Below are 11,765 nucleotides of genomic sequence, written 5' to 3' on the forward strand. Positions count from 1 at the left end.
CAGGGAGTAGGGAATAAAAATACTCAATTCGATTATTAGCTATGTAAAAGATCAATGATAATGAGTGTGACAATTATTCAATTCTCAACAGTAAAAGCAATAAGAAAGATAGCAAAAGTAAAGAAGGGGGGTAAGGCAATCGATAAAGATGGGGTACCCGGATAATGCTCCACCTAGGATAATTGTTTCAAATGCAAGAACCCTCTATTATACTTCCTAATCAATGCAATGGTGAGTCATGGACATCCTTAATTACATAGTCCCAAATCTAAGGTCAACTATGCCTAACTCTATACATGTCCCGGAGGAGAAATCGAACAATCTCAACACCTCGCACTCACATAGAGTTGCAATGAGCTCCAGGGATTCCAAGTGATAAATCTCTTCCTTAATATAGACCTAACCCTTTGGTCCAGGTGGAAGGTCCCTAACCACAATTGAGCCCTAGATACTAAGATCACCTCAACGCTTCACTCCGTTGCACGCCCAACTAAGCACAAGCGGAAGTTCATCCCTTAGACCATTCACTCTATTATAGCTGCAAAGAACTCGAGGAACGGAGGTAGAATCTATCACGCTAGAGGGAAAAGGGGACACTCCTGTACCTCTCGACTCACCATCTCAACCCTCTCCAACCTAGATTTGTCTAACGCTCGTGGTGTGTCACTCACTCACAAGGTTACCAACAAGAACTCTAAACCCTAGTGTCACTCTAGGGGAAATGTTCATAAAATCAAGCATTCAAGGTTGGAACTCACAATAAACATCAATTTATTGAAAGCATAATAAATAGGTTCAAAGAAACAAATACATTCTAGGGTTCACAATACCCGAGTACCCACTAGGGGTTTAGCTCTCCATGGAGCTAAGTACAATCAATGAAATAGAATGTAAAAGCAATGAATCCATAAAGAAACCCCCTCGATAGTCGTGTCGATGGTCTTGTGGAGAGTCCTCTACTCGTCGTGCAAGGATTCCCTCGTCCGGAAGCTCCCCTACCAACCTTTTTCCTAAGGAATGACAATGTCGGAGCCGTAGCACCTCTCCAAAACCTTGGCCAATAGCCCTCGAAACCCTAGCCGAAGCCCTCTCTCAAGTTGGGTAAAAGATGGAGAAAAAAGAATACCAAAATCGTGGCTGAATCGGCTTTAAATAGGGCTAGAATCGGGCGAATACACGGGCGTGTATGCTCCACGCGCCCGTGCGGAATTTCCACAAGGGCGTGGATAATTTCCCCATGCCCGTGTGGATTCTCTGTTTCTCTGGTTTCTCGGCCGGCTGTGAACAATGTTTCTCTGTTTCTCTGGTTTCTCAGCCGGCTGTAGCAGGCACTGTTCATCAGCCGGCCGAGAAAATAGCAGAACAGAGAATCCACACGGGCGTGTGGAATTTCCACACGCCCGTGTGAAAAAGCCAAAGGGGCGTGTGGATCCCCGATTCCAGCCCTATTTAAAGCCGATTCAGCCCAGATTTCAGCATTCTTTTCTCGATCTTTTCCACGACTTGAGATAGGTCTTCGCTAGGGTTTTGAGAGGTATTGGCTATGGCTTTAGAGAGGTTCTACGGCTTCAACATTGTGCATCATTTGGAAGAAGGTTATTGGGAGAGCTTTCGTTGGCACCGATCTGGCGAGGTGTATCCTAGGCCGAACAAAGGAACTTTTGCGACGAGTAGAGGACTCTTCACAAGACCATCGACAAGACTATCGAAGGGGTTTTCTATGGATTCATTATTTTTACATTCTATTTCTTTGATTGTAATTAGCTCCATGGAGAGCTAAACCCCTAGTGGGTATTTGGGTATTTGTGAACCCTAGGATGTATTCGTTTCATTGAATCTCTTTATTATGCTTTCAATTAATTGATGTTTATTGTGAGTTCCAACGTTAAATGCTTGATTGTTTGAATATTCCCTTAGAGTGACAATAGGGTTGAGACTTCTTATTGGTAGCCTTGTGAGTGAGTGACACACCACGAGTGTTAGAGAAAGTTAGGTTGGAGAGGGTTGAGAGGGTGAGTCGAGAGGTACAAGAGCGTCCCCTTTCCCCTCCGATGTGTTATATTCTACCTTCATTCCTTGAGTTCTTTGCGGCCATAATAGACTGAATGGTCCAAGGGATGACTTTCCGCTGGGGCTTAGTTGCGAGTGCAATCGAGTAAAGAGTGGAAGTGATCTTAGTATCTACGGCTTAATTGTGGTTAGGGACCTTCCACCTGGACAAAAGTGTTAGGTCTATAATTAGGAAGTGATTTATCACTTGGAATCCCTAGAGCTCATTGCAATTCTATGCGAGTGCGAGGTTGAGAGGTTACCCAATCTCTCCTCCGGGACATGTATAGAGTTAGGAATGGTTGACCTTAGATTTGGGACTATGTAATTAAGGATTTCCATAACTCACTATTGCATTAATTAGGAAGCATAATAGAGGGTTATTGCACTTGAAATGATTGTCCTAGGTGGAACAATATCCGGGTACCCCATCTTTATCGATTGCTTAACGTTCTCCTTTACTTGTGCTCTCTTACTTGTTATTTTTACTTTTGAGAATTGAATCATTGTCTCATATATCACTATTCATCTTTGACATAGCTAAGAAGCGAATTAAGTGTTTTTATTCCCTACTCCCTGTGGATACGATACCCGCTCATTCGGGATTATTACTTCGACAAACCCGTGTACTTGCGGGATATAAGCAAGGAGACCATGTCCAATTTTTGGCGCCGTTGCCGGGTAGTAGGTGTTTAGAGATACTTTGCACTTTGTTTTCTTAACTATTTCACCATATATTCTATTTTATATCTTCTTATTCTATCATCATTCTGATTTCTTTTTCTTTCTTTTTGGGTGCTGCTCTAGGTTATGACCCGAGGGAACCCCTCAATATTGATTTAAGAAGATCACGAGCTTGAACGTACACTTAGAAGAAAAGGGAAAGAGCCTGTGCAAGAACAGTCTAATCTAGCTGATTTGGAAGTGGAAGAATCTGAAAACATGGCAGAACAGAATGAGCAACAATGAACATTATCTGAATATGCCAAACCTTCAGTATTAGGGATAAATTCGAGTATTGTGTGTCTCCCGATTACACCTCAAAACTTTGAGTTGAAACCGGCATTCATCCACATGTTACAGCAATCCGTACAGTTCAATGGTTTGGCCGATGAGGATCCAAATAGTCATATAGAGACTTTTCTTGAGGTATGTGATATGCTGATGATAAACAGGGTGACCAGATGATGCCATCAACTTGAGAGCCGTCTCATTTTCCCTAAAAGGGAGAGCGAAGCACTGACTACACTTATTACCTAGAGCATCAATTACCACATGGGAGAAGATGGTAGAAGTTTTTCTTGCACGTTATTTTCCTCCCAGAAAATCTGCGAAGCTTAGGAATGAGATCTCATCCTTTATTCAGTTCGAATTGGAGTCTCTATTTGAGACATGGGAAAGGTTCAAGGAGCTCCTGAGAAAGTGCCCGCAACATGGATTTCTAGAGTGGATGATTGTTCAGACCTTTTATAACGGTTTAAACCCGAGTACAAGGCAACTCTTGGATGCGATAGCAGGAGGTACCTTAGGTTGCAAGACCCCCGATGAGGCCCGTCAGTTAATTGAAGAAATGGGGTTAAACAGCTACCAATGGAATGCTAGGGAGAAGAAAAAGGTGCGCGGTCTCCATGAGATAGATGTAGTAACTTCATTGGCGGCTCAAGTGTAAACTTTGAGTAAGAAATTAGATCTTCTAACTTCAAATAGAGTAGCGACCGTGACGAATTGCAACAGGTGTGGTGGAGGACATGCTCCCTCTAATTGCCCGATCTCTATTGGTGATGTATCTTTGGTGGAGAACGTTGATTTTGTAGGTAATGGCATGAGACCTCAAGGAAACCCATATAGCAATACCCACAATACGGGTTGGAAGAATCATCCCTGCTTCTCATGGAGCAATCAGGGTCCACCAAAGGTCATGGGGCCACCGGGTTTCCAACCACAACAACATGCCCCGCATGTGGAAAAAAGAGTTTCAGGTTTGGAAACCCGAATAAATGATTTAGAGAAGGCCTTGACTAGATTTGTGCAATCTGCAAATACAAGGTTTGAATCAGTTGAGGCCACACTTCGCAACCACACCGCCTCTTTACATAACCTTGAAAATGACGTGGGGAAAATTGCAAAGTCTCATTCTGAAAGGTCACATGGAAGCTTGCCGAGCAATACAGAGACCAACCCTAGAGAGCAAGTGAGGGTGATCACAATGAGAAGTGGTCGTGAGGTGTGTGAGATGCCAAAAGAACACGCACTCGAGGTTATAGAGGTAGAAGAAGGAACAAACAAAGAGAAGGAGGTGGCACCCCCACCTTTCAAGCTAAGAATCCCTTATCCCTCTAGATTGAAAAATGACCAAGGGGATGAATAATACAAGAAGTTCTTGAGTTTGTTCAAGCAACTCCACATCAATATTCCTTTTATTGAGGCATTGGCCCAAATGCCTAAGTATGCGAAGTTCTTGAAAGACTTGTTAACCAACAAGATGAAGTTGGAAGAGAGTGCTTCGGTGATTCTAGATGCTTTATGCTCGGCGGTGTTGCAAAGGAACATGCCGAACAAGAATAAAGACCCGGGAAGCTTCATCATTCCGTGTAGCATTGGCAATATGGGTAAAGAAATGGCATTGGCAGACTCAAGGGTAAGCATCAACGTCATGCCATACACCTTCTTTCGAAAGTTAGGATTGGGTGAGCCTAGGCCCACTCGGATGACTTTGCAATTGGAGGACCGAACGGTGAGACATCCGAGGGGCATCATTGAAGATGTACTTGTCAAGGTGGACAAGTATATATTTCCTATAGACTTTGTGGTGCTAGACATCGATGAGGATGCGGATGTACCCTTCATACTTGGGAGGTCGTTCTTGCAGACTTCCAAGGCATTCATTGACATGGATGGTGGGGAGCTAACTTTGAGAGTTGGAGATGACAATCTCACATACCGCCTTGCTGAAGCCATGTGGCATTCTCTTGATTTTGATGATACTTTATACTTTCTAGACACTACTGATGAAATTGTTGATGAATACATACAGGAAATGTTCAATCCGGACCCATACGAGGGTTTGTTCGACCAAGAGGAGGATTATGAAGAAGTAATGCTACTTGGTTCGACAGAAGAAGTACCATCTACCCCAGGGATCTTGAAGAAGGTGCTCTGGAAAATAAAGAGGGCTAGGAGACGCCACCGGAAAAGCTCCAAGGCTGTTGGAGATGTACGTGAACCGAAGAAGTTGGATGAATCATTGCTAGGTGGCCCCAAGCCGGATAACACACCCTCTACCTTCATGAGATTGTGCTCATCATGCTTCCAAGTCATGGGTAAGAGGGCAACATTCATCTATGAGCCCCAGTGAGGTAGGACAAGGTACGTCAAGCTTAGTGACGTTACACTAGCACTTCTTGCGAGGCAACCCAAGTGTTTCCTATTTTTCTTAGTCGAATAATGTAGTGTTTACATGAATAAATTGTTGAGTGTTGGTGTCTTGATTTTTAGATGCTTGTGCTATGATTTTATTTTAGGATTTGAGGATTCATCGTGTGTTTTCATTTGGATTTGGTGAAGTTGAGTCGTTTGAGCTTTATTTCATGTTTTTCACTGGTAAAACTTGCATAATAGGCCAGGCTCTGAGTGTGCAAACATGTTCAGAAATTTTCTACAGAGCCGCCAGGTTTTTCTAAGGCATCCAGGGAAAATGCATGGGCGAGTGGTATTTCCGCACGCCCGTGGATTTGCACTGCGAGCTCATTCAGAGATGCCGCCGGGGCGTGCGGCTGCCCCTGTGAACGACCCATGCGAATATCACACGCCTGTGGGTAATTTCCGCACGGGCGTGTGATTTCCTGCAGAGTTTGGCAGATTATCCCGAGAGTGCACAGGGGCATGAACTCGTCCCAGTGGGCGACCTTGTGAACTTCGCACGGGCGTGGAAAATTTTTGCACGCCCGTGCGAATCTCTGCAGAGGAGCTCTCTCCATCCCGAAAGGCACATGGGCATTTTTACCCCGTGAATTGGACCTGTGAATGGCCACGCTCGTGCGGCATTTCCGCACGGGCGTGCGGAACACTTAGGAATTTTCTCGGATGTCTAGAGAAGCCACAGGGACGTGCGGCTGCCCCTATGGGTCGGGCGCACCGGCGTGGGTATTTTCTGCACGCCCGTGCAAGAATGTTTAGAGTCAGTGGATGTTTTCCCCGAGAACGCAAAGTGGCATGCACCTGCCCCCTATGCGGCCTTTTTAAGGAGGCGCACGGGTGTTGGTAATTTCCACACGCCTGTGCATATGTACATAACACCAAGAGGCGCAATGACTTTTAAAGAATAGCCGTTTCTCTTCTTCTTCACATCCTCCATTCGTCTGAGAGAACTCGGACATCATTCCCTGACCTCTTGCGCCGATTTGGTAGGATTTTCATGAGGTTTTCCGGCCGAATCTAAATTCTCTCATCTCAACTCGTCGGTAAGCCCTATTCTTGATTTTCTTCGTCAATTCATGATTTTCATCAGTGAATCTAGTTGATAATTCTTCGTTTCTTCAATTAGAATGATGATTTATGTTTAGAACGGAGTTAGAAGTAATTGTTCATTGTGTTTTTGGATTTTTGAGGCGCGGCCGTGCGTTTTTCACGCCCCGTGGATCCACACGGGCGTGCGGAAATTCTGCACAACTGTGTGGATTTTAGCAGCATTGGTTAATTTACTTGTTTGATCGATCTACTTTTAAATTTTGCAGATTATGGCCCCTCGATCGAAGAAGCAAGCTGATAAGCGGCCGCGTGAGTCACCGTCCGAGCCTGAGAGCGTGAGTTTTACTATTCTAGAGCACAAAGCTTGTTTTGAGCATTTGTCGAGACTGCGGTTTGGTCAGACTCGATTCCTTAATACGAGGATATTGAGAGATCTACAGTAGGGAGATGAGTTTGTAGACGAGGTCGAGGATCTCGTTTCAGTAGGTGGTTGGAGGAAGTTTATGACGATTAGAGAGCCAGCCATTCGAGAGCTTGCATTGAAGGTTCTAGCATCGTTCGAGTTTAAGAGATCTTACGCGAGTTTAGATAGCCTCGATGCCATTCAGTTCAGAGCACTTGGACATCACCATAGTTTGAGCATCACTCAATTTTCAGTTTTGCTTAGCTTATATGAGGAGGCGTTCACAGACACTAAGGAGTATTCTCAATTACTGACAGATTATCCTAGAGCTTTGACCCCGCAGAGAGCTTATCGAGCACTATGTGGTCAGAGCCAGTATGAGCTGGGAGTGTCTAAGGCCACGCGCCTTTCCCGACCTGCATACCAATATCTACATGCCCTCATGAGCAGGTTGGTGAATAGCCGTGGTGATAGCACGGGTGTGCTGAGCCGGCAGGAGCTTCTGTACCTATACTCAATGATGCAGCGTGTGCCGATTCACCTAGGACACATCATCGCTGAGTATATTAGACACCAGGGGCACTTAGCTAGATTGGCAGCGATCTTCTCGGGCCCCTACATTACGAGATTAGTGCTGGGTATGGGTCTATTGGACACATTTCGCGGGGTCGAGAAGACGAGTATACCTGCTCCCCTAAGCCTAGAGAAAATGAGATTGATGGGCATGATCCGCAAGGTTCGGATTGGGGTTTATGCTTTGGTGCTACAAGCTCCAGAGACAGCTGAGGATGAGGGAGATGATGCTGAGGCTTCTCAGCCTGCCCCCGAGCATTAGCCAGCACCGATGGAGACCAAGGCACCTCCAGTGGCAGAGGACGTACCCCCAGGGCGATTTATGTTTTCACCATCTAGAGCCCATGATCGGTTTGAGAGGCTCGAGAGTGCTGTGGGGGTGATATGGACAGAGTTAGCTGAGGCTCGTACAGAGATTGTTGAGATTAGGGCTGTGCAGGTTGCTCAGTACATAGAGTTCATGGCAAGTTTCGATACACTACAGCAGATCTTAGAGCGAGACGTCGCCTCATCATTTGTCTTGGGACCGAGGTCTCCTCAGACCCCCTCAGCTCCTCCAGCATTTTCCTCATCACCTATACCAGCACAGGTGGACCTACCATGTACTTCCTCACCACCACCAGCAATAGAGGACCCAGAGCGCGACACCGACATTTGATTTTATTTCCATTTCTTTACTTCTATGCACTTTATTTTGGACTTGTTCACTAACAAAGGACTCTCCTTCTGAGTTTATTTTCATTTTGCATCTCTAGTTGTATTCGTTGTTCTATCTTTTATATACTCGAGTTATTTTGTTTTTATTGAGCTTCACTGAACCTCGTGTATGCGTGTAGATGGTCTTGTCATCTTGGGAATTGAGACTTTGTCTTGGGCACGGCCAAAGTGCTTCGGCACTTGGCCGTGTAAGCTTCACAACCCATTGGAACACTTCTCCCAAGGAGTTAGCTTCATCAAATGTGACACTAGGAATCAGGGGAGTGTTTTTTTTATTGCTTCTCCCACATATATTCTTGATTGATATACATTATGAGTGAGCTTGCATGTGTACATTGGGGACAATGTACAACTTAAGTGTGAGGGGGAGTTTCATAGTGCACACATCTTTTCTATTGTTCTTGATTGATATGCATGCTCACATAGCCAATGGAGGTTTACCTTAGTTGCATTGATTGCATTCTTGAGTTTAGAAGAATTTTCAACATTGAATGTCTTCATGCTTTAGTTTTATTTGAATTTCTAGGAATTTTTGCCCGATTTACACTCGTTGCACTACTCACTCTTTAAACACTTTTGGAAACTCATGTTCAATGTTAAAGGGACTAGTTATATTTGTTTCTTGTGTTAAATTCTTAAAAAGAAAAAAGAAAAGAAGGAACAAAATAGTTTTTCTTGTTTATTTGGCATTTTGGGTGGAAAGAGCTACCACCTATGAAGTATGAAGCTACTCTCATAAGTCGGATACTATTTATGCCCTAATGAGAGAAAGAGCTATCTCATAGGATGAGTGAAAACTACCACTCCGGTAGAAAGAGCTACCACCTCGAAAGTGTGAAGCGGCTGCTTAGAAAGGGGATACCTTAGAGAATGTGTGAAGCTACTACCATCCTTGAAATTGGTGTTGCTTTCTTGTTGTAGATAAATAAGTCCCTTATACTTGGGTTTGTTGTCCTTTTTGATTCAAGTTTTTAGCTAGAGCTTCGATTTTTCATGTTTTGTGTTGAAATTTTTCCCTTACTTGTAGACTTCTCTCTTTGTATACTTTGGTGAACCTAAGGCCAAGTACTTCCAATATTTCCTTTATCTATGCACAGAATGTTTAATTTTTGCTTGAGGACAAGCAAAAGCTTAAGTGTGGAGGAGTTTGATAAGTGCTTGTGTGATATGAATGCAAAGCATTATTTCCTTATGTTAAGCATTACCTTTCTCAGGTTTTTACACTAATATGTGTGTTTTTATGTTACTTTTATGCAGGTAGGCTTGTGAGGCCGATTATGAAGGAAAGAAGCCAATGTGGATCATAATGCACCGATTTTGGAGGAAATTTTGCTGAGGTTCAAATGCGAAGACATAGGTCGGGTGTGAGATGCTAAAGTATGTGTCAACCTCCTCGTATTTGAGTTAGTACAACCATTTAGAGGGGCACAAGGGGAGTCATACTCAAGCATTCCGACTTATGCACATAGAACAAGATCTCCACCAACTTTTCCATCATTGAAGAAGCTAAGCGATCCACGACGGGAACGTGTGTCTGTTTGTATTACCTTGATGGAAGTATGGATTCGGGAAGTATTTTAGGCCGGATTGTAGCAGAGACTGTAACAACACTGTAGCAAAGTACTATGGTAGCACTATTCATCAGCCGGCCGAGAAAACTGCAGAACAGAGAATCCACACGGCCATGTAGAATTTCCACACGCACGTGTGAAAAATCTACAGGGGCGTCCATAAGGGTGTGTGGATCCCCGATTTCAGCCCTATTTAAAGCCGATTCAGCCCCGATTTCAGCATTTTTTCTCGATCTTTTCCCCTACTTGAGAGAGGGCTTCGACTAGGGTTTTGAGAGGTATTGGCTAGGGTTTTGGAGAGGTTCTACGGCTCCAACATCGAGCGTCGTTTGGAAGAAGGTTATTGGGAGAGCTTTCATCGGCACTGATCTGGCGAGGTGTATCCTAGGCCAGACAAAGGACCCTTTGCGATGAGTAGAGGACTCTCCACAAGACCATCGACACAACTATCGAAGGGGTTTTCTATGGATTCATTGCTTTTACATTCTATTTCTTTGATTGTAATTAGCTCCATGGAGAGCTAATCCCCAAGAGGGTACTTGGGTATTTGTGAACCCTATGAATGTATTCGTTTCATTGAATCTCTTTATTATGCTTTCAATTAATTGATGTTCATTGTGAGTTCCAACCTTGAATGCTTGATTGTTTGAATACTCCCCTAGAGTGACACTAGGGTTGAGAGTTCTTGTTGGTAACCTTGTGAGTGAGTGATACAACATGAGTGTTAGACAAAGCTAGGTTGGAGAGGTTTAAGAGGGTGAGTCGGGAGGTACAGGAGCGTCCCCTTTCCCCTCCGATGTGTTATATTCTACCTCCGTTCCTTGAGTTCTTTGCGCCCATAATAGAGTGAATGGTCTAAGGGATGACCTTCCGCTGGGGCTTAGTTGCGGGTGCAATCGAGTGAAGAGTGGAAGTGATCTTAGTATCTAGGGCTTAATTGTGGTTAGCGACCTTCCACCTGGACCAAAGTGTTTGGTCTATAATTAGGAAGTGATTTATCACTTGGAATCCCTAGAGCTCATTGCAATTCTATGCGAGTGCAAGGTTGATCGGTTATCCAATCTCTCCTCCAGGACATGTATATAGTTAGCCATGGTTGACCTTAGATTTGGGACTATGTAATTAAGGATTTCCATGACTCACTGTTGCATTAATTAGGAAGCATAATAGAGGGTTCTTGCACTTTAAACGATTGTCCTAGGCGGAGCAATATCCTGGTACCCCATCTTTGTCGATTGCCTTACCTTCTCCTTTACTTGTGCTCTCTTACTTGTTGTTTTTACTTTTGAGAATTGAATCATTGTCACATATATCACTATTCATCTTTCACATAGCGAAGAAGCGAATTAAGTGTTTTTATTCCCTACTCCCTGTGGATACGATACCCGCTCATCCGGGATTATTACTTTCGACAAACCCGTGCACTTGCGGGATATAAGCAATGGGAACTTGTCAGGAGTATACTTTGGGTTGACTTGAGTAAGTTCAGATACTTACGTGATTTTGGGTTTTTTGTCCTTTTTTATTTAAGTTTTTATGTAGAGCATTGATTTTAGCATGGTACTATAGCAACATTGTATAAAAATACTATAGCTGGTACTGTTCATAGCATGCCGAAGAAGGAGTTGGTCAGAGAGGCCACACGGGCGTGTGGAAATTCCACACGCCCCTGTGTTAATTCCACAAGCCCGTGTGGAATATTCACAGGGGCGTGTGGATTCCTGATTCCAGCCCTTTTTTCAACATTCTTTTCTCCATCTTTTCCCCAACTTGAGAGAGGGACTGCGGCTAGGGTTTTGAGAGATATTGGCTAGGGATTAGGAGAGGTTCTATGGCTCTGACATCACACTCCATTTGGAAGAAGGTTAGTGGGAGAGTTTTTGTTGGCACCGATTCGGCGAGGTGTATCCTACACCAGAAAAAAGGACCTTTGGACGTGTAGAAGACTCTCCACAAGACCATCATCATGACTATTGAGGGGGTTT

The 11,765-nt window shown here is 44.1% G+C and overlaps 1 non-coding gene across 1 annotated transcript; it reads right to left on the minus strand.

The window, feature by feature from the left end:
* Positions 1 to 3,382: 3,382 nt before the first annotated feature.
* Positions 3,383 to 3,489, minus strand: LOC120262614. Its single transcript, XR_005536878.1, has one exon. It is a non-coding gene; the product is annotated as a small nucleolar RNA R71 (small nucleolar RNA).
* Between the last annotated feature and the right edge of the window lie 8,276 nt (positions 3,490 to 11,765).

The sequence above is a fragment of the Dioscorea cayenensis genome, chromosome 5 (genome assembly GCF_009730915.1).
Source record: "Dioscorea cayenensis subsp. rotundata cultivar TDr96_F1 chromosome 5, TDr96_F1_v2_PseudoChromosome.rev07_lg8_w22 25.fasta, whole genome shotgun sequence".
NCBI lineage: Eukaryota > Viridiplantae > Streptophyta > Magnoliopsida > Dioscoreales > Dioscoreaceae > Dioscorea > Dioscorea cayenensis.